Here is a 20940-nt window from a genome sequence, read left to right on the forward strand (position 1 = left end):
CGTTTTCAAATGTTGCCTCTTTGAACTACAATTCACATTTGTACATGGATAATCACTTTTAGAGATAAAATTAGATGTTTAAAGTGATTTTCAAGCTTCCAGGGGCCCTAAACACAAGATTTGAGGAATGGGTAAATGTGAATGAAAATGGCCAATTTATTCACTCTGAAGCCTTAAAAAGTTTTTCTCCACCCCAGAAAGTGAATTAAATAACATTTGTAGGCCTTTATTGTTCAATCAAAAATGCCCGATTTTTGATGAAAGAGATAACCACCCCCCCTTACGACATGCTTCAGAAACTAAAAAAATGGTCCATTTTCAAATGTTGCCTCTTTGAACTACAATTCACATTTGTACGTGGAAAATCACTTTTAAACATAAAATGAGATGTTTAAAGTGATTTTCATGCTTCCAGGGGCCTTAAACACAAGATTTGAGGAATGGGTAAAAGTGAATGAAAATGGCCAATTTACTCATTCTGAGGCCTTAAAAAGTGTTTCTCCTCCACGGGAAGTGAAAAAAATAACATTTGGAGGCATTTATTGTTCAATCAAAATCGCCTGTTTTTTGGTGAAAGAGATAACCACCCCCCCTTACGACATGCTTCAGAAACGAAAAAAAATGGTCCATTTTCAAATGTCTCGTCTTTGAACGACAATTCACATTTGTACGTGGATAATCACTTTTAGAGATAACATTAGATGTTTAAAGTGATTTTCAAGCTTCCAGGGGCCCTAAACACAAGATTTGAGAAATGGGCAAAAGTGAATTAAAATGGCCAATTTACTCACTCTGAGGCCTTAAAAAGTGTTTCTCCTCCACGGGAAGTGAATTAAATAACATTTGGAGGCCTTTATTGTTCAACCAAAAACGCCCATTTTTTGGTGAAAGAGATAACCACCCCCCTTACAACATGCTTCAGAAACGAAAAAAATGGTCCGTTTTCAAATGTTGCCTCTTTGAACTACAATTCACATTTGTACGTGGAAAATCACTTTTAAACATAAAATGAGATGTTTGAAGTGATTTTCATGCTTCCAGGGGCCTTAAACACGAGATTTGAGGAATGGGTAAAAGTGAATGAAAATGGCCAATTTACTCACTCTGCGGCCTTAAAAAGTGTTTCTCCTCCACGGGAAGTGAATTAAATAACATTTGGAGGCCTTTATTGGTCAATCAAAAATGCCTGTTTTTTGGTGAAAGAGATAACCACCCCCCCTTACGACATGCTTCAGAAACGAAAAAAATGGTCCATTTTCAAATGTTGCGTCTTTGAACGACAATTCACATTTGTACATGGATAATCACTTTTAGAGATAAAATTAGATGTTTAAAGTGATTTTCAAGCTTCCAGGGGCCCTAAACACAAGATTTGAGGAATGGGTAAATGTGAATGAAAATGGGCAATTTATTCACTCTGAGGCCTTAAAAAGTTGTTCTCCACCCCAGAAAGTGAATTAAATAACATTTGTAGGCCTTTATTGTTCAACCAAAAACGGCCATTTTTGGTGAAAGAGATAACCACCCCCCCTTACGACATGCTTCAGAAACTAAAAAAATGGTCCATTTTCAAATGTTGCCTCTTTGAACCACAATTCACATTTGTACGTGGAAAATCACTTTTAAACATAAAATGAGATGTTTAAAGTGATTTTCATGCTTCCAGGGGCCTTAAACACAAGATTTGAGGTATGGGTAAAAGTGAATGAAAATGGCCAATTTACTCACTCTGAGGCCTTAAAAAGTGTTTCTCCTCCACGGGAAGTGAAAAAAATATCATTTGGAGGCATTTATTGTTCAATCAAAAACGCCTGTTTTTTGGTGAAAGAGATAACCTCCCCCCCCTTACGACATGCTTCAGAAACGAAAAAAATGGTCCATTTTCAAATGTTGCGTCTTTGAACGACAATTCACATTTGTACGTGGATAATCACTTTAGAGATAACATTAGATGTTCAAAGTGATTTTCAAGCTTCCAGGGGCCCTAAACACAAGATTTGAGGAATGGGTAAATGTGAATGAAAATGGCCAATTTATTCACTCTGAAGCCTTAAAAAGTTTTTCTCCACCCCAGAAAGTGAATTAAATAACATTTGTAGGCCTTTATTGTTCAACCAAAAACGCCTGTTTTTTGGTGAAAGAGATAACCACCCCCCCTTACGACATGCTTCAGAAACGAAAAAACAGGTCCATTTTCAAATGTTGCGTCCTTGAACTACAATTCACATTTGTACGTGGATAATCACTTTTAGAGATAAAATTAGATGTTTAAAGTGATTTTTAAGCTTCCAGGGGCCCTAAACACAAGATTTGAGGAATGGGTAAATGTGAATGAAAATGGCCAATTTATTCACTCTGACGCCTTTTTCTCAACCCCAGAAAGTGAATTAAATAACATTTGTAGGCCTTTATTGTTCAATCAAAAACGCCCGATTTTTGATGAAAGAGATAACCACCCCCCCTTACGACATGCTTCAGAAACTAAAAAAATGGTCCATTTTCAAATGTTGCCTCTTTGAACCACAATTCACATTTGTACGTGGAAAATTCCTTTTAAACATAAAATGAGATGTTTAAAGTGATTTTCATGCTTCCAGGGGCCTTAAACACAAGATTTGAGGTATGGGTAAAAGTGAATGAAAATGGCCAATTTATTCACTCTGAAGCCTTAAAAAGTTTTTCTCCACCCCAGAAAGTGAATTAAATACCATTTGTATGCCTTTATTGTTCAATCAAAAACGCCCGATTTTTGATGAAAGAGATAACCATCCCCCCTTACGACATGCTTCAGAAACTAAAAAAATGGTCCATTTTCAAATGTTGCCTCTTTGAACTACAATTCACATTTGTACGTTGAAAATCACTTTTAAACATAAAATGAGATGTTTAAAGTTATTTTCATGCTTCCAGGGGCCTTAAACACCATATTTGAGGAATGGGTAAAAGTGAATGAAAATGGCCAATTTACTCACTCTGCGGCCTTAAAAAGTGTTTCTCCTCAACGGGAAGTGAAAAAAATAACATTTGGAGGCATTTATAGTTCAATCAAAAACGCCTGTTTTTTGGTGAAAACCCCCCCTTACGACATGCTTCAGAAACGAAAAAAAAGGTCCATTTTCAAATGTTGCGTCTTTGAACTACAATTCACATTTGTACGTGGATAATCACTTTTAGAGATAAAATTAGATGTTTAAAGTGATTTTCAAGCTTCCAGGGGCCCTAAACACAAGATTTGAGGAATGGGTAAATGTGAATGAAAATGGCCAATTTATTCACTCTGAGGCCTTAAAAAGGTTTTCTCCACCCCAGAAAGTGAATTAAATAACATTTGTAGGCCTTTATTGTTCAATCAAAAACGCCCGATTTTTGATGAAAGAGATAACCACCCCCCTTACGACATGCTTTCGAAACGAAAAAAAAGGTCCATTTTCAAATGTTGCGTCTTTGAACTACAATTCACATCTGTACGTGGATAATCACTTTTAGAGATAAAATTAGATGTTTAAAGTGATTTTCAAGCTTCCAGGGGCCCTAAACACAAGATTTGAGGAATGGGTAAATGTGAATGAAAATGGCCAATTTATTCACTCTGAGGCCTTAAAAAGGTTTTCTCCACCCCAGAAAGTGAATTAAATAACATTTGTAGGCCTTTATTGTTCAATCAAAAACGCCTGATTTTTGATGAAAGAGATAACCACCCCCCCTTACGACATGCTTCAGAAACTAAAAAAATGGTCCATTTTCAAATGTTGCCTCTTTGAACTACAATTCACATTTGTACATGGATAATCACTTTTAGAGATAAAATTAGATGTTTATAGTGATTTTCAAGCTTCCAGGGGCCCTAAACACAAGATTTGAGGAATGGGTAAATGTGAATGAAAATGGGCAATTTATTCACTCTGAGGCCTTAAAAAGTTTTTCTCCACCCCAGAAAGTGAATTAAATAACATTTGTAGGCCTTTATTGTTCAATCAAAAACGCCCGATTTTTGATGAAAGCTTCAGACTCTAAAAAAATGGTCCATTTTCAAATGTTGCCTCTTTGAACTACAATTCACATTTGTACGTTGAAAATCACTTTTAAACATAAAATGAGATGTTTAAAGTTATTTTCATGCTTCCAGGGGCCTTAAACACCATATTTGAGGAATGGGTAAAAGTGAATGAAAATGGCCAATTTACTCACTCTGCGGCCTTAAAAAGTGTTTCTCCTCCACGGGAAGTGAAAAAAATAACATTTGGAGGCATTTATAGTTCAATCAAAAACGCCTGTTTTTTGGTGAAAACCCCCCCTTACGACATGCTTCAGAAACGAAAAAAAAGGTCCATTTTCAAATGTTGCGTCTTTGAACTACAATTCACATTTGTACGTGGATAATCACTTTTAGAGATAAAATTAGATGTTTAAAGTGATTTTCAAGCTTCCAGGGGCCCTAAACACAAGATTTGAGGAATGGGTAAATGTGAATGAAAATGGCCAATTTATTCACTCTGAGGCCTTAAAAAGGTTTTCTCCACCCCAGAAAGTGAATTAAATAACATTTGTAGGCCTTTATTGTTCAATCAAAAACGCCCGATTTTTGATGAAAGAGATAACCACCCCCCTTACGACATGCTTTCGAAACGAAAAAAAAGGTCCATTTTCAAATGTTGCGTCTTTGAACTACAATTCACATCTGTACGTGGATAATCACTTTTAGAGATAAAATTAGATGTTTAAAGTGATTTTCAAGCTTCCAGGGGCCCTAAACACAAGATTTGAGGAATGGGTAAATGTGAATGAAAATGGCCAATTTATTCACTCTGAGGCCTTAAAAAGGTTTTCTCCACCCCAGAAAGTGAATTAAATAACATTTGTAGGCCTTTATTGTTCAATCAAAAACGCCTGATTTTTGATGAAAGAGATAACCACCCCCCCTTACGACATGCTTCAGAAACTAAAAAAATGGTCCATTTTCAAATGTTGCCTCTTTGAACTACAATTCACATTTGTACATGGATAATCACTTTTAGAGATAAAATTAGATGTTTATAGTGATTTTCAAGCTTCCAGGGGCCCTAAACACAAGATTTGAGGAATGGGTAAATGTGAATGAAAATGGCCAATTTATTCACTCTGAGGCCTTAAAAAGTTTTTCTCCACCCCAGAAAGTGAATTAAATAACATTTGTAGGCCTTTATTGTTCAATCAAAAACGCCCGATTTTTGATGAAAGAGATAATCACCCCCCCTTACGACATGCTTCAGACTCTAAAAAAATGGTCCATTTTCAAATGTTGCCTCTTTGAACTACAATTCACATTTGTACGTGGATAATCACTTTTAGAGATAACATTAGATGTTTAAAGAGATTTTCAAGCTTCCAGGGGCCCTAAACACAAGATTTGAGAAATGGGTAAAAGTGAATGAAAATGGCCAATTTACTCACTCTGAGGCCTCAAAAAGTGTTTCTCCTCCACGGGAAGTGAATTAAATAACATTTGGAGGCCTTTATTGTTCAACCAAAAACGCCCATTTTTTGGTGAAAGAGATAATCACCCCCCCTTACGACATGCTTCAGACTCTAAAAAAATGGTCCATTTTCAAATGTTGCCTCTTTGAACTACAATTCACATTTGTACGTGGATAATCACTTTTAGAGATAAAATTAGATGTTTAAAGTGATTTTCAAGCTTCCAGGGGCCCTAAACACAAGATTTGAGGAATGGGTAAATGTGAATGAAAATGGCCAATTTATTCACTCTGAGGCCTTAAAAAGGTTTTTTCCACCCCAGAAAGTGAATTAAATAACATTTGTAGGCCTTTATTGTTCAATCAAAAACGCCCGATTTTTGATGAAAGAGATAACCACCCCCCTTACGACATGCTTTCGAAACGAAAAAAAAGGTCCATTTTCAAATGTTGCGTCTTTGAACTACAATTCACATCTGTACGTGGATAATCACTTTTAGAGATAAAATTAGATGTTTAAAGTGATTTTCAAGCTTCCAGGGGCCCTAAACACAAGATTTGAGGAATGGGTAAATGTGAATGAAAATGGCCAATTTATTCACTCTGAGGCCTTAAAAAGGTTTTCTCCACCCCAGAAAGTGAATTAAATAACATTTGTAGGCCTTTATTGTTCAATCAAAAACGCCTGATTTTTGATGAAAGAGATAACCACCCCCCCTTACGACATGCTTCAGAAACTAAAAAAATGGTCCATTTTCAAATGTTGCCTCTTTGAACTACAATTCACATTTGTACATGGATAATCACTTTTAGAGATAAAATTAGATGTTTATAGTGATTTTCAAGCTTCCAGGGGCCCTAAACACAAGATTTGAGGAATGGGTAAATGTGAATGAAAATGGGCAATTTATTCACTCTGAGGCCTTAAAAAGTTTTTCTCCACCCCAGAAAGTGAATTAAATAACATTTGTAGGCCTTTATTGTTCAATCAAAAACGCCCGATTTTTGATGAAAGAGATAATCACCCCCCCTTACGACATGCTTCAGACTCTAAAAAAATGGTCCATTTTCAAATGTTGCCTCTTTGAACTACAATTCACATTTGTACGTTGAAAATCACTTTTAAACATAAAATGAGATGTTTAAAGTTATTTTCATGCTTCCAGGGGCCTTAAACACCATATTTGAGGAATGGGTAAAAGTGAATGAAAATGGCCAATTTACTCACTCTGCGGCCTTAAAAAGTGTTTCTCCTCCACGGGAAGTGAAAAAAATAACATTTGGAGGCATTTATAGTTCAATCAAAAACGCCTGTTTTTTGGTGAAAACCCCCCCTTACGACATGCTTCAGAAACGAAAAAAAAGGTCCATTTTCAAATGTTGCGTCTTTGAACTACAATTCACATTTGTACGTGGATAATCACTTTTAGAGATAAAATTAGATGTTTAAAGTGATTTTCAAGCTTCCAGGGGCCCTAAACACAAGATTTGAGGAATGGGTAAATGTGAATGAAAATGGCCAATTTATTCACTCTGAGGCCTTAAAAAGGTTTTCTCCACCCCAGAAAGTGAATTAAATAACATTTGTAGGCCTTTATTGTTCAATCAAAAACGCCCGATTTTTGATGAAAGAGATAACCACCCCCCTTACGACATGCTTTCGAAACGAAAAAAAAGGTCCATTTTCAAATGTTGCGTCTTTGAACTACAATTCACATCTGTACGTGGATAATCACTTTTAGAGATAAAATTAGATGTTTAAAGTGATTTTCAAGCTTCCAGGGGCCCTAAACACAAGATTTGAGGAATGGGTAAATGTGAATGAAAATGGCCAATTTATTCACTCTGAGGCCTTAAAAAGGTTTTCTCCACCCCAGAAAGTGAATTAAATAACATTTGTAGGCCTTTATTGTTCAATCAAAAACGCCTGATTTTTGATGAAAGAGATAACCACCCCCCCTTACGACATGCTTCAGAAACTAAAAAAATGGTCCATTTTCAAATGTTGCCTCTTTGAACTACAATTCACATTTGTACATGGATAATCACTTTTAGAGATAAAATTAGATGTTTATAGTGATTTTCAAGCTTCCAGGGGCCCTAAACACAAGATTTGAGGAATGGGTAAATGTGAATGAAAATGGCCAATTTATTCACTCTGAGGCCTTAAAAAGTTTTTCTCCACCCCAGAAAGTGAATTAAATAACATTTGTAGGCCTTTATTGTTCAATCAAAAACGCCCGATTTTTGATGAAAGAGATAATCACCCCCCCTTACGACATGCTTCAGACTCTAAAAAAATGGTCCATTTTCAAATGTTGCCTCTTTGAACTACAATTCACATTTGTACGTGGATAATCACTTTTAGAGATAACATTAGATGTTTAAAGAGATTTTCAAGCTTCCAGGGGCCCTAAACACAAGATTTGAGAAATGGGTAAAAGTGAATGAAAATGGCCAATTTACTCACTCTGAGGCCTCAAAAAGTGTTTCTCCTCCACGGGAAGTGAATTAAATAACATTTGGAGGCCTTTATTGTTCAACCAAAAACGCCCATTTTTTGGTGAAAGAGATAATCACCCCCCCTTACGACATGCTTCAGACTCTAAAAAAATGGTCCATTTTCAAATGTTGCCTCTTTGAACTACAATTCACATTTGTACGTGGATAATCACTTTTAGAGATAAAATTAGATGTTTAAAGTGATTTTCAAGCTTCCAGGGGCCCTAAACACAAGATTTGAGGAATGGGTAAATGTGAATGAAAATGGCCAATTTATTCACTCTGAGGCCTTAAAAAGGTTTTTTCCACCCCAGAAAGTGAATTAAATAACATTTGTAGGCCTTTATTGTTCAATCAAAAACGCCCGATTTTTGATGAAAGAGATAACCACCCCCCTTACGACATGCTTTCGAAACGAAAAAAAAGGTCCATTTTCAAATGTTGCGTCTTTGAACTACAATTCACATCTGTACGTGGATAATCACTTTTAGAGATAAAATTAGATGTTTAAAGTGATTTTCAAGCTTCCAGGGGCCCTAAACACAAGATTTGAGGAATGGGTAAATGTGAATGAAAATGGCCAATTTATTCACTCTGAGGCCTTAAAAAGGTTTTCTCCACCCCAGAAAGTGAATTAAATAACATTTGTAGGCCTTTATTGTTCAATCAAAAACGCCTGATTTTTGATGAAAGAGATAACCACCCCCCCTTACGACATGCTTCAGAAACTAAAAAAATGGTCCATTTTCAAATGTTGCCTCTTTGAACTACAATTCACATTTGTACATGGATAATCACTTTTAGAGATAAAATTAGATGTTTATAGTGATTTTCAAGCTTCCAGGGGCCCTAAACACAAGATTTGAGGAATGGGTAAATGTGAATGAAAATGGGCAATTTATTCACTCTGAGGCCTTAAAAAGTTTTTCTCCACCCCAGAAAGTGAATTAAATAACATTTGTAGGCCTTTATTGTTCAATCAAAAACGCCCGATTTTTGATGAAAGAGATAATCACCCCCCCTTACGACATGCTTCAGACTCTAAAAAAATGGTCCATTTTCAAATGTTGCCTCTTTGAACTACAATTCACATTTGTACGTTGAAAATCACTTTTAAACATAAAATGAGATGTTTAAAGTTATTTTCATGCTTCCAGGGGCCTTAAACACCATATTTGAGGAATGGGTAAAAGTGAATGAAAATGGCCAATTTACTCACTCTGCGGCCTTAAAAAGTGTTTCTCCTCCACGGGAAGTGAAAAAAATAACATTTGGAGGCATTTATAGTTCAATCAAAAACGCCTGTTTTTTGGTGAAAACCCCCCCTTACGACATGCTTCAGAAACGAAAAAAAAGGTCCATTTTCAAATGTTGCGTCTTTGAACTACAATTCACATTTGTACGTGGATAATCACTTTTAGAGATAAAATTAGATGTTTAAAGTGATTTTCAAGCTTCCAGGGGCCCTAAACACAAGATTTGAGGAATGGGTAAATGTGAATGAAAATGGCCAATTTATTCACTCTGAGGCCTTAAAAAGGTTTTCTCCACCCCAGAAAGTGAATTAAATAACATTTGTAGGCCTTTATTGTTCAATCAAAAACGCCCGATTTTTGATGAAAGAGATAACCACCCCCCTTACGACATGCTTTCGAAACGAAAAAAAAGGTCCATTTTCAAATGTTGCGTCTTTGAACTACAATTCACATCTGTACGTGGATAATCACTTTTAGAGATAAAATTAGATGTTTAAAGTGATTTTCAAGCTTCCAGGGGCCCTAAACACAAGATTTGAGGAATGGGTAAATGTGAATGAAAATGGCCAATTTATTCACTCTGAGGCCTTAAAAAGGTTTTCTCCACCCCAGAAAGTGAATTAAATAACATTTGTAGGCCTTTATTGTTCAATCAAAAACGCCTGATTTTTGATGAAAGAGATAACCACCCCCCCTTACGACATGCTTCAGAAACTAAAAAAATGGTCCATTTTCAAATGTTGCCTCTTTGAACTACAATTCACATTTGTACATGGATAATCACTTTTAGAGATAAAATTAGATGTTTATAGTGATTTTCAAGCTTCCAGGGGCCCTAAACACAAGATTTGAGGAATGGGTAAATGTGAATGAAAATGGCCAATTTATTCACTCTGAGGCCTTAAAAAGTTTTTCTCCACCCCAGAAAGTGAATTAAATAACATTTGTAGGCCTTTATTGTTCAATCAAAAACGCCCGATTTTTGATGAAAGAGATAATCACCCCCCCTTACGACATGCTTCAGACTCTAAAAAAATGGTCCATTTTCAAATGTTGCCTCTTTGAACTACAATTCACATTTGTACGTGGATAATCACTTTTAGAGATAACATTAGATGTTTAAAGAGATTTTCAAGCTTCCAGGGGCCCTAAACACAAGATTTGAGAAATGGGTAAAAGTGAATGAAAATGGCCAATTTACTCACTCTGAGGCCTTAAAAAGTGTTTCTCCTCCACGGGAAGTGAATTAAATAACATTTGGAGGCCTTTATTGTTCAACCAAAAACGCCCATTTTTTGGTGAAAGAGATAACCACCCCCCCTTACGACATGCTTCAGAAACGAAAAAAATGGTCCGTTTTCAAATGTTGCCTCTTTGAACTACAATTCACATTTGTACATGGATAATCACTTTTAGAGATAAAATTAGATGTTTAAAGTGATTTTCAAGCTTCCAGGGGCCCTAAACACAAGATTTGAGGAATGGGTAAATGTGAATGAAAATGGCCAATTTATTCACTCTGAAGCCTTAAAAAGTTTTTCTCCACCCCAGAAAGTGAATTAAATAACAGTTGTAGGCCTTTATTGTTCAATCAAAAATGCCCGATTTTTGATGAAAGAGATAACCACCCCCCCTTACGACATGCTTCAGAAACTAAAAAAATGGTCCATTTTCAAATGTTGCCTCTTTGAACTACAATTCACATTTGTACGTGGAAAATCACTTTTAAACATAAAATGAGATGTTTAAAGTGATTTTCATGCTTCCAGGGGCCTTAAACACAAGATTTGAGGAATGGGTAAAAGTGAATGAAAATGGCCAATTTACTCACTCTGCGGCCTTAAAAAGTGTTTCTCCTCCACGGGAAGTGAATTAAATAACATTTGGAGGCCTTTATTGGTCAATCAAAAATGCCTGTTTTTTGGTGAAAGAGATAACCATCCCCCCTTACGACATGCTTCAGAAACGAAAAAAATGGTCCATTTTCAAATGTTGCGTCTTTGAACGACAATTCACATTTGTACATGGATAATCACTTTTAGAGATAAAATTAGATGTTTAAAGTGATTTTCAAGCTTCCAGGGGCCCTAAACACAAGATTTGAGGAATGGGTAAATGTGAATGAAAATGGGCAATTTATTCACTCTGAGGCCTTAAAAAGTTGTTCTCCACCCCAGAAAGTGAATTAAATAACATTTGTAGGCCTTTATTGTTCAACCAAAAACGGCCATTTTTGGTGAAAGAGATAACCACCCCCCCTTACGACATGCTTCAGAAACTAAAAAAATGGTCCATTTTCAAATGTTGCCTCTTTGAACCACAATTCACATTTGTACGTGGAAAATCACTTTTAAACATAAAATGAGATGTTTAAAGTGATTTTCATGCTTCCAGGGGCCTTAAACACAAGATTTGAGGTATGGGTAAAAGTGAATGAAAATGGCCAATTTACTCACTCTGAGGCCTTAAAAAGTGTTTCTCCTCCACGGGAAGTGAAAAAAATATCATTTGGAGGCATTTATTGTTCAATCAAAAATGCCTGTTTTTTGGTGAAAGAGATAACCTCCCCCCCCTACGACATGCTTCAGAAACGAAAAAAATGGTCCATTCTCAAATGTTGCGTCTTTGAACGACAATTCACATTTGTACGTGGATAATCACTTTTAGAGATAACATTAGATGTTCAAAGTGATTTTCAAGCTTCCAGGGGCCCTAAACACAAGATTTGAGGAATGGGTAAATGTGAATGAAAATGGCCAATTTATTCACTCTGAAGCCTCAAAAAGTTTTTCTCCACCCCAGAAAGTGAATTAAATAACATTTGTAGGCCTTTATTGTTCAACCAAAAACGCCTGTTTTTTGGTGAAAGAGATAACCACCCCCCCTTACGACATGCTTCAGAAACGAAAAAACAGGTCCATTTTCAAATGTTGCGTCCTTGAACTACAATTCACATTTGTACGTGGATAATCACTTTTAGAGATAAAATTAGATGTTTAAAGTGATTTTTAAGCTTCCAGGGGCCCTAAACACAAGATTTGAGGAATGGGTAAATGTGAATGAAAATGGCCAATTTATTCACTCTGACGCCTTTTTCTCCACCCCAGAAAGTGAATTAAATAACATTTGTAGGCCTTTATTGTTCAATCAAAAACGCCCGATTTTTGATGAAAGAGATAACCATCCCCCCTTACGACATGCTTCAGAAACTAAAAAAATGGTCCATTTTCAAATGTTGCCTCTTTGAACTACAATTCACATTTGTACGTTGAAAATCACTTTTAAACATAAAATGAGATGTTTAAAGTGATTTTCATGCTTCCAGGGGCCTTAAACACCATATTTGAGGATTGGGTAAAAGTGAATGAAAATGGCCAATTTACTCACTCAGCGGCCTTAAAAAGTGTTTCTCCTCCACGGGAAGTGAAAAAAATAACATTTGGAGGCATTTATTGTTCAATCAAAAACGCCTGTTTTTTGGTGAAAACCCCCCCTTACGACATGCTTCAGAAACGAAAAAAAAGGTCCATTTTCAAATGTTGCGTCTTTGAACTACAATTCACATTTGTACGTGGATAATCACTTTTAGAGATAAAATTAGATGTTTAAAGTGATTTTCAAGCTTCCAGGGGCCCTAAACACAAGATTTGAGGAATGGGTAAATGTGAATGAAAATGGCCAATTTATTCACTCTGAGGCCTTAAAAAGGTTTTCTCCACCCCAGAAAGTGAATTAAATAACATTTGTAGGCCTTTATTGTTCAATCAAAAACGCCCGATTTTTGATGAAAGAGATAACCACCCCCCCTTACGACATGCTTTCGAAACGAAAAAAAAGGTCCATTTTCAAATGTTGCGTCTTTGAACTACAATTCACATCTGTACGTGGATAATCACTTTTAGAGATAAAATTAGATGTTTAAAGTGATTTTCAAGCTTCCAGGGGCCCTAAACACAAGATTTGAGGAATGGGTAAATGTGAATGAAAATGGCCAATTTATTCACTCTGAGGCCTTAAAAAGGTTTTCTCCACCCCAGAAAGTGAATTAAATAACATGTGTAGGCCTTTATTGTTCAATCAAAAACGCCTGATTTTTGATGAAAGAGATAACCACCCCCCCTTACGACATGCTTCAGAAACTAAAAAAATGGTCCATTTTCAAATGTTGCCTCTTTGAACTACAATTCACATTTGTACATGGATAATCACTTTTAGAGATAAAATTAGATGTTTATAGTGATTTTCAAGCTTCCAGGGGCCCTAAACACAAGATTTGAGGAATGGGTAAATGTGAAACAAAATGGCCAATTTATTCACTCTGAGGCCTTAAAAAGTTTTTCTCCACCCCAGAAAGTGAATTAAATAACATTTGTAGGCCTTTATTGTTCAATCAAAAACGCCCGATTTTTGATGAAAGAGATAATCACCCCCCCTTACGACATGCTTCAGACTCTAAAAAAATGGTCCATTTTCAAATGTTGCCTCTTTGAACTACAATTCACATTTGTACGTGGATAATCACTTTTAGAGATAACATTAGATGTTTAAAGAGATTTTCAAGCTTCCAGGGGCCCTAAACACAAGATTTGAGAAATGGGTAAAAGTGAATGAAAATGGCCAATTTACTCACTCTGAGGCCTTAAAAAGTGTTTCTCCTCCACGGGAAGTGAATTAAATAACATTTGGAGGCCTTTATTGTTCAACCAAAAACGCCCATTTTTTGGTGAAAGAGATAACCACCCCCCCTTACGACATGCTTCAGAAATGAAAAAAATGGTCCATTTTCAAATGTTGCGTCTTTGAACTACAATTCACATTTGTACATGGATAATCACTTTTAGAGATAAAATTAGATGTTTAAAGTGATTTTCAAGCTTCCAGGGGCCCTAAACACAAGATTTGAGGAATGGGTAAATGTGAATGAAAATGGCCAATTTATTCACTCTGAAGCCTTAAAAAGTTTTTCTCCACCCCAGAAAGTGAATTAAATAACATTTGTAGGCCTTTATTGTTCAATCAAAAACGCCCGATTTTTGATGAAAGAGATAACCACCCCCCCTTACGACATGCTTCAAAAACTAAAAAAATGGCCCATTTTCAAATGTTGCCTCTTTGAACTACAATTCACATTTGTACGTGGAAAATCACTTTTAAACATACAATGAGATGTTTAAAGTGATTTCCATACTTCCAGGGGCCTTAAACACAAGATTTGAGGAATGGGTAAAAGTGAATGAAAATGGCCAATTTACTCATTCTGAGGCCTTAAAAAGTGTTTCTCCTCCACGGGAAGTGAATTAAATAACATTTGGAGGCCTTTATTGTTCAACCAAAAACGCCCGTTTTTTGGTGAAAGAGATAACCACCCCCCCTTACGACATGCTTCAGAAACGAAAAAAAGGTCCATTTTCAAATGTTGCGTCTTTGAACTACAATTCACATGTGTACGTGGATAATCACTTTTAGAGATAAAATTAGATGTTTAAAGTGATTTTCAAGCTTCCAGGGGCCCTAAACACAAGATTTGAGGAATGGGTAAATGTGAATGAAAATGGCCAATTTATTCACTCTGAAGCCTTAAAAAGTTTTTCTCCACCCCAGAAAGTGAATTAAATAACATTTGTAGGCCTTTATTGTTCAATCAAAAACGCCCGATTTTTGATGAAAGAGATAACCACCCCCCCTTACGACATGCTTCAAAAACTAAAAAAATGGCCCATTTTCAAATGTTGCCTCTTTGAACTACAATTCACATTTGTACGTGGAAAATCACTTTTAAACATAAAATGAGATGTTTAAAGTGATTTCCATGCTTCCAGGGGCCTTAAACACAAGATTTGAGGAATGGGTAAAAGTGAATGAAAATGGCCAATTTACTCATTCTGAGGCCTTAAAAAGTGTTTCTCCTCCACGGGAAGTGAATTAAATAACATTTGGAGGCCTTTATTGTTCAACCAAAAACGCCAGTTTTTTGGTGAAAGAGATAACCACCCCCCCCTTACGACATGCTTCAGAAACGAAAAAAAAGGTCAATTTTCAAATGTTGCGTCTTTGAACTACAATTCACATGTGTACGTGGATAATCACTTTTAGAGATAAAATTAGATGTTTAAAGTGATTTTCAAGCTTCCAGGGGCCCTAAACACAAGATTTGAGGAATGGGTAAATGTGAATGAAAATGGCCAATGTATTCACTCTGAAGCCTTAAAAAGTTTTTCTCCACCCCAGAAAGTGAATTAAATAACATTTGTAGGCCTTTATTGTTCAATCAAAAACGCCCGATTTTTGATGAAAGAGATAACCATCCCCCCTTACGACATGCTTCAGAAACTAAAAAAATGGTCCATTTTCAAATGTTGCCTCTTTGAACTACAATTCACATTTGTACGTGGAAAATCACTTTTAAACATAAAATGAGATGTTTAAAGTGATTTTCATGCTTCCAGGGGCCTTAAACACCATATTTGAGGAATGGGTAAAAGTGAATGGAAATGGCCAATTTACTCACTCTGCGGCCTTAAAAAGTGTTTCTCCTCCACGGGAAGTGAAAAAAACAACATTTGGAGGCATTTATTGTTCAACCAAAAACGCCTGTTTTTTGGTGAAAGAGATAACCACCCCCCCTTACGACATGCTTCAGAAACGAAAAAAATGGTCCGTTTTCAAATGTTGCCTCTTTGAACTACAATTCACATTTGTACATGGATAATCACTTTTAGAGATAAAATTAGATGTTTAAAGTGATTTTCAAGCTTCCAGGGGCCCTAAACACAAGATTTGAGGAATGGGTAAATGTGAATGAAAATGGCCAATTTATTCACTCTGAAGCCTTAAAAAGTTTTTCTCCACCCCAGAAAGTGAATTAAATAACATTTGTAGGCCTTTATTGTTCAATCAAAAATGCCCGATTTTTGATGAAAGAGATAACCACCCCCCCTTACGACATGCTTCAGAAACTAAAAAAATGGTCCATTTTCAAATGTTGCCTCTTTGAACTACAATTCACATTTGTACGTGGAAAATCACTTTTAAACATAAAATGAGATGTTTAAAGTGATTTTCATGCTTCCAGGGGCCTTAAACACAAGATTTGAGGAATGGGTAAAAGTGAATGAAAATGGCCAATTTACTCATTCTGAGGCCTTAAAAAGTGTTTCTCCTCCACGGGAAGTGAAAAAAATAACATTTGGAGGCATTTATTGTTCAATCAAAATCGCCTGTTTTTTGGTGAAAGAGATAACCACCCCCCCTTACGACATGCTTCAGAAACGAAAAAAAATGGTCCATTTTCAAATGTCTCGTCTTTGAACGACAATTCACATTTGTACGTGGATAATCACTTTTAGAGATAACATTAGATGTTTAAAGTGATTTTCAAGCTTCCAGGGGCCCTAAACACAAGATTTGAGAAATGGGCAAAAGTGAATTAAAATGGCCAATTTACTCACTCTGAGGCCTTAAAAAGTGTTTCTCCTCCACGGGAAGTGAATTAAATAACATTTGGAGGCCTTTATTGTTCAACCAAAAACGCCCATTTTTTGGTGAAAGAGATAACCACCCCCCTTACAACATGCTTCAGAAACGAAAAAAATGGTCCGTTTTCAAATGTTGCCTCTTTGAACTACAATTCACATTTGTACGTGGAAAATCACTTTTAAACATAAAATGAGATGTTTGAAGTGATTTTCATGCTTCCAGGGGCCTTAAACACGAGATTTGAGGAATGGGTAAAAGTGAATGAAAATGGCCAATTTACTCACTCTGCGGCCTTAAAAAGTGTTTCTCCTCCACGGGAAGTGAATTAAATAACATTTGGAGGCCTTTATTGGTCAATCAAAAATGCCTGTTTTTTGGTGAAAGAGATAACCACCCCCCCTTACGACATGCTTCAGAAACGAAAAAAATGGTCCATTTTCAAATGTTGCGTCTTTGAACGACAATTCACATTTGTACATGGATAATCACTTTTAGAGATAAAATTAGATGTTTAAAGTGATTTTCAAGCTTCCAGGGGCCCTAAACACAAGATTTGAGGAATGGGTAAATGTGAATGAAAATGGGCAATTTATTCACTCTGAGGCCTTAAAAAGTTGTTCTCCACCCCAGAAAGTGAATTAAATAACATTTGTAGGCCTTTATTGTTCAACCAAAAACGGCCATTTTTGGTGAAAGAGATAACCACCCCCCCTTACGACATGCTTCAGAAACTAAAAAAATGGTCCATTTTCAAATGTTGCCTCTTTGAACCACAATTCACATTTGTACGTGGAAAATCACTTTTAAACATAAAATGAGATGTTTAAAGTGATTTTCATGCTTCCAGGGGCCTTAAACACAAGATTTGAGGTATGGGTAAAAGTGAATGAAAATGGCCAATTTACTCACTCTGAGGCCTTAAAAAGTGTTTCTCCTCCACGGGAAGTGAAAAAAATATCATTTGGAGGCATTTATTGTTCAATCAAAAACGCCTGTTTTTTGGTGAAAGAGATAACCTCCCCCCCCTTACGACATGCTTCAGAAACGAAAAAAATGGTCCATTTTCAAATGTTGCGTCTTTGAACGACAATTCACATTTGTACGTGGATAATCACTTTAGAGATAACATTAGATGTTCAAAGTGATTTTCAAGCTTCCAGGGGCCCTAAACACAAGATTTGAGGAATGGGTAAATGTGAATGAAAATGGCCAATTTATTCACTCTGAAGCCTTAAAAAGTTTTTCTCCACCCCAGAAAGTGAATTAAATAACATTTGTAGGCCTTTATTGTTCAACCAAAAACGCCTGTTTTTTGGTGAAAGAGATAACCACCCCCCCTTACGACATGCTTCAGAAACGAAAAAACAGGTCCATTTTCAAATGTTGCGTCCTTGAACTACAATTCACATTTGTACGTGGATAATCACTTTTAGAGATAAAATTAGATGTTTAAAGTGATTTTTAAGCTTCCAGGGGCCCTAAACACAAGATTTGAGGAATGGGTAAATGTGAATGAAAATGGCCAATTTATTCACTCTGACGCCTTTTTCTCAACCCCAGAAAGTGAATTAAATAACATTTGTAGGCCTTTATTGTTCAATCAAAAACGCCCGATTTTTGATGAAAGAGATAACCACCCCCCCTTACGACATGCTTCAGAAACTAAAAAAATGGTCCATTTTCAAATGTTGCCTCTTTGAACCACAATTCACATTTGTACGTGGAAAATTCCTTTTAAACATAAAATGAGATGTTTAAAGTGATTTTCATGCTTCCAGGGGCCTTAAACACAAGATTTGAGGTATGGGTAAAAGTGAATGAAAATGGCCAATTTATTCACTCTGAAGCCTTAAAAAGTTTTTCTCCACCCCAGAAAGTGAATTAAATACCATTTGTATGCCTTTATTGTTCAATCAAAAACGCCCGATTTTTGATGAAAGAGATAACCATCCCCCCTTACGACATGCTTCAGAAACTAAAAAAATGGTCCATTTTCAAATGTTGCCTCTTTGAACTACAATTCACATTTGTACGTTGAAAATCACTTTTAAACATAAAATGAGATGTTTAAAGTTATTTTCATGCTTCCAGGGGCCTTAAACACCATATTTGAGGAATGGGTAAAAGTGAATGAAAATGGCCAATTTACTCACTCTGCGGCCTTAAAAAGTGTTTCTCCTCCACGGGAAGTGAAAAAAATAACATTTGGAGGCATTTATAGTTCAATCAAAAACGCCTGTTTTTTGGTGAAAACCCCCCCTTACGACATGCTTCAGAAACGAAAAAAAAGGTCCATTTTCAAATGTTGCGTCTTTGAACTACAATTCACATTTGTACGTGGATAATCACTTTTAGAGATAAAATTAGATGTTTAAAGTGATTTTCAAGCTTCCAGGGGCCCTAAACACAAGATTTGAGGAATGGGTAAATGTGAATGAAAATGGCCAATTTATTCACTCTGAGGCCTTAAAAAGGTTTTCTCCACCCCAGAAAGTGAATTAAATAACATTTGTAGGCCTTTATTGTTCAATCAAAAACGCCCGATTTTTGATGAAAGAGATAACCACCCCCCTTACGACATGCTTTCGAAACGAAAAAAAAGGTCCATTTTCAAATGTTGCGTCTTTGAACTACAATTCACATCTGTACGTGGATAATCACTTTTAGAGATAAAATTAGATGTTTAAAGTGATTTTCAAGCTTCCAGGGGCCCTAAACACAAGATTTGAGGAATGGGTAAATGTGAATGAAAATGGCCAATTTATTCACTCTGAGGCCTTAAAAAGGTTTTCTCCACCCCAGAAAGTGAATTAAATAACATTTGTAGGCCTTTATTGTTCAATCAAAAACGCCTGATTTTTGATGAAAGAGATAACCACCCCCCCTTACGACATGCTTCAGAAACTAAAAAAATGGTCCATTTTCAAATGTTGCCTCTTTGAACTACAATTCACATTTGTACATGGATAATCACTTTTAGAGATAAAATTAGATGTTTATAGTGATTTTCAAGCTTCCAGGGGCCCTAAACACAAGATTTGAGGAATGGGTAAATGTGAATGAAAATGGCCAATTTATTCACTCTGAGGCCTTAAAAAGTTTTTCTCCACCCCAGAAAGTGAATTAAATAACATTTGTAGGCCTTTATTGTTCAATCAAAAACGCCCGATTTTTGATGAAAGAGATAATCACCCCCCCTTACGACATGCTTCAGACTCTAAAAAAATGGTCCATTTTCAAATGTTGCCTCTTTGAACTACAATTCACATTTGTACGTTGAAAATCACTTTTAAACATAAAATGAGATGTTTAAAGTTATTTTCATGCTTCCAGGGGCCTTAAACACCATATTTGAGGAATGGGTAAAAGTGAATGAAAATGGCCAATTTACTCACTCTGCGGCCTTAAAAAGTGTTTCTCCTCCACGGGAAGTGAAAAAAATAACATTTGGAGGCATTTATAGTTCAATCAAAAACGCCTGTTTTTTGGTGAAAACCCCCCCTTACGACATGCTTCAGAAACGAAAAAAAAGGTCCATTTTCAAATGTTGCGTCTTTGAACTACAATTCACATTTGTACGTGGATAATCACTTTTAGAGATAAAATTAGATGTTTAAAGTGATTTTCAAGCTTCCAGGGGCCCTAAACACAAGATTTGAGGAATGGGTAAATGTGAATGAAAATGGCCAATTTATTCACTCTGAGGCCTTAAAAAGGTTTTCTCCACCCCAGAAAGTGAATTAAATAACATTTGTAGGCCTTTATTGTTCAATCAAAAACGCCCGATTTTTGATGAAAGAGATAACCACCCCCCTTACGACATGCTTTCGAAACGAAAAAAAAGGTCCATTTTCAAATGTTGCGTCTTTGAACTACAATTCACATCTGTACGTGGATAATCACTTTTAGAGATAAAATTAGATGTTTAAAGTGATTTTCAAGCTTCCAGGGGCCCTAAACACAAGATTTGAGGAATGGGTAAATGTGAATGAAAATGGCCAATTTATTCACTCTGAGGCCTTAAAAAGGTTTTCTCCACCCCAGAAAGTGAATTAAATAACATTTGTAGGCCTTTATTGTTCAATCAAAAACGCCTGATTTTTGATGAAAGAGATAACCACCCCCCCTTACGACATGCTTCAGAAACTAAAAAAATGGTCCATTTTCAAATGTTGCCTCTTTGAACTACAATTCACATTTGTACATGGATAATCACTTTTAGAGATAAAATTAGATGTTTATAGTGATTTTCA

Source organism: Triturus cristatus, chromosome 6, assembly GCF_964204655.1.
Source record: "Triturus cristatus chromosome 6, aTriCri1.1, whole genome shotgun sequence".
In the NCBI taxonomy this organism is placed as follows: domain Eukaryota; kingdom Metazoa; phylum Chordata; class Amphibia; order Caudata; family Salamandridae; genus Triturus; species Triturus cristatus.